Here is a 3,713-nt window from a genome sequence, read left to right as displayed (position 1 = left end):
CCTTTACTATGTTTAGGTATGTACCCTGTGTCCCTGATCTCTCTAAGACTTTACATGTGAATAATGCGTGTTGGATTTTGTCAAATGCTTTTTTGGAATCTAAGGAGATGATCATGTGGTTTGTTTGATCATGTGATCTCCTTCAGTTTGTTTATATGGTGGATTACATTGATGGATTTCCGTATGTTGAACCATCCTTGCATGCCTGGGATGAAGCCTACTTGGCATGGTGGATGATATCTTTTATGTGCTTTTGAATTCAGTTTGCAAGTATTTTATTGAGTATTTTTGCATCAATGTTCATAAGAGAGATAGGTCTGAAGTTCCCTTTTTTTGTTTAGGTATCAAGGTGATTGTGGCTTCATAGAATGAGTTTGTTAATATTGCTTCTGTTTCTACTTTGTGGAATAATTTAAAGAGAATTGGAGTTAGCTGTTCTCTGAAGGTCTGGTAGATTTCTGCTCTGAAACCATCTGGCCCTGGGCTTTTTTTGGAAGGGAGACTGTTGATGACTGCTTCAATTTCCTTGGGGGATATAGGACTATTCAGTCTTTCAACCTGATCTTGCTTTAATTTTGGTAAGTGGAATCTATCAAGAAAATTGTCCATTTCATTTACATTTTCAAATTTTGTGGTGTGTAAGTCTTTGTAGTAAGAGCTAATGATAGTTATGATTTCCTCAGTATCTGTTGTTATGTCCCCCTTTTCATTTCCGATTTTGCTGATTTGGACAGTTTCTCTCTGCCTTTTAGTTAGTTTGGCTAAGGGCTTGTCTATCTTGTTGATTTTCTCAAAGAACCAGATTTTGGTTTCATTGAGTCTTTGAATTGTTTTATTTGTTTCTAATTTATTGATTTCTGCCCGAGCTTGAATATTTCCAGCTGTGTATTCCTCTTGGGTGTGTCTGCTTCTTTTTTCTTTTTTTCTAGGACTTTCAGGTGAGTTATTAAGTTGCTTGTATGTGATGTTTCAAATTTCTTCTTCTTTTTTTTCTTCTTGAAGGCACTTAGTGCTATGAACTCTCCTCTTAACACTGCTTTCATTGTGCCCATAAGTTTTGTTATGTTGTGTCTTCATTTTCATTGAATTCTAGGAAGTCTTTCATTTCTTTCCTTATTTCTTTCCTAACCCAGCTGTCATTGAGTAGCAAGTTGTTCAGTTTCCATGTGTCTGTAGGCTTTTTGCTATTTCTGTTATTGTTGAGGTCCAGCTTTAGACCATGGTGGTCAGACAGGATACAAGGGATTATTTCAATCTTCTTGTAGCTGCTGAGGCTTGCTTTGTGACCAACTATATGGTATATTTTGGAGAAACTTCCCATTTGTGGTCTTAGAATTTAAAAAAGACTCCTATTGATGTCACACTGTCACAGACACTAATATACATAATATGTAGCAGTGTTGAAGTATTAATTTGGTGATTCCAAATCAAGTTATATAGACAGTGCACATAAAACATGTACACAAATATACATAGAAATAGCCCTACTTACGTTCACACATGTAACAATTACATGTTATTTTCTATTCTATTTTAAAGAACGGTGCATGTTTATTCAAATACTTTAGTCTTGTGTAGCATTTTTAAGAAATAAGGCTAGAGACTATGAATATGAATGAGATCAAGACAGGTAGGATGCATGGATAGAATTAGAGAGAGGAAGGAGAAAGGGTAAAGTAGTATAATTACATTTTAATTTCAAATGGTAATTTTTTAATTCTTAAATGAACAAAAATACTTTAGTCATTTAAATTAATTTAAATTACTTATGACCAAATATTTAATTTTCGAAGAACTCACTAGAAAAATTTTAAAGTTATTTCTTTATAGACACTTCAAAGCTGCCACTCAATTATTTGGTTACATCTTTCATTATCATGTACTCTAATGAGCCAAAGCACTCTAAATTAATAGAATCTTAAGTACATCTGAAGAGTAATATAAAATACTTAGAATTCAGACATAAGTCTTATCTTTCTAAATATAAAAAGGACTTTAATTAGTATCACACAGCACTTGCATTGAAAAACTAATTTTAAATGGTATTTTTTTTCATCACGGAAAGAGGGAGGAAAAGCAGACAGAAAAAAAAAAATAGAGCAGTAGTGAGTTGCAAAAGAAAGAAAATAGCCAGGTGTGGTGGTACAGGCCTTTAATCCCAACATTCAGGGAGGCAGAGGTGGATATGAGTTCAAGGCCAGCCTGGCCTACAAAAGTCCAGAGCAGCCAAGGCTACACAGAGAAACCCTGTCTCAAAAAACCAAAAAATAAGAAGAAAAGAAAAAAAAAAAAGAAAGAAAGAAAACGCACTGCAAATAATTATCTAAGTGGGAGAGCTAGGCAGGTTCTGTTGCCTTTAACAAGCCCTCAGGACAATCTTTAAACTAGTAGCAAGAGTTAAAAGCATGAAATTTCTGGCATGTTTTCAGATCTTTAGTTTAAAAGGAAAGAGAATACTAGAAGGTGCTTTATAGTTCTGGCTGTAAATAAGAAAATCTGGCATCTTTAAAACAGGACTACTCTATCACTCCCATCAATCCTTTGCAAAAGGTAAAAGGTAATCAGAAAAAAAAAATGTGTATCAGATCAAATCTAATACAGAATGATTATAACAACCTGAGCTAAAATTTTTCAGATAATCAAATAAACTAAAAAACAGTGTGGAAATAAATTATTCAGGCTGTAAAATCTCTGCAAATTAACACATAAAAGACAAAACAAGGAAGAAAAATTAACAACTTTTATCACTTCAAAGACAAAGATGAGCGCACACTATATTTACAGAGAAAGAGCAATTCTATTAAACCTAAAGATACAGCAAGACATAACAAGATGGGTTAGGAACACAAACCCATAAATGGTCTGAAAGCAGTCATGAGACAAATCATTTTCCAGTGGAATCCAGTGGCAATCCAAATGTGCATACCAATCCCAAGGTGAGTGGTACCTGGTCACACAGCATCTGTTCGAAGGCTTGGCCCCAAGCTTTTAACCACAACACATGATATCATCACCCACGAAGTTCAAGCTCGAGGACCAATCAACAAAATTACAAAAAAAAAAAAAAAAAAAAAAAAAGCCAAAAACAAACAACATAACGTTTGAAGTGGTAAATCCACATGAACCTACCCCTTGATACTTTTATAGGCATATTTGAGACTATTTTTGCACTATTGAGAATACAAATACATTGAAGTTAGAAATTATTTTGTACACATTCACACGGCCACTATACTTGACTCAGTATTGTTAAAGACAAGTCCACAGTACATTCTCTAAACTAGTAAACAGATGACAGGGGAAGGAACACCCCACTGGACACTGGCTAAGGTGCCTGGGGCTGATCATCTGCTCCTCCTGCTGTCGTCATCCACAATGAGCACTGTCATGTCTGAATCTTAATTCCATCACCACTTGTATAACTTCTGGCAAGTTATTATTTCTTCGCCTCGGATTCCTTATTATTTAAAGGGGGTAATGATAAAATTCCCGTCATGAATGGCTGTGAGAATTATGTGAGTGTAAAATGGGATGCCCTTGTTGAGCCTTGTACATAATAGGGACAACTATGAACAGATTTTTATGTCTTCACTTTTATTCAACTCTTTTGGGTAGAAAACATGTGACCATAATATGGTAATTGTTAAATAATCATTCCTTTGGTTGGTTCTAGTGACCTCCCTTATCACTTCACTTCTTCTGTTCTTGGTCCG

This window comes from Psammomys obesus, unplaced genomic scaffold, assembly GCF_907164565.1.
Source record: "Psammomys obesus unplaced genomic scaffold, mPsaObe1.curated_primary_1811, whole genome shotgun sequence".
Lineage (NCBI taxonomy): Eukaryota > Metazoa > Chordata > Mammalia > Rodentia > Muridae > Psammomys > Psammomys obesus.
Note: the sequence above shows the minus strand (reverse complement) of the source record.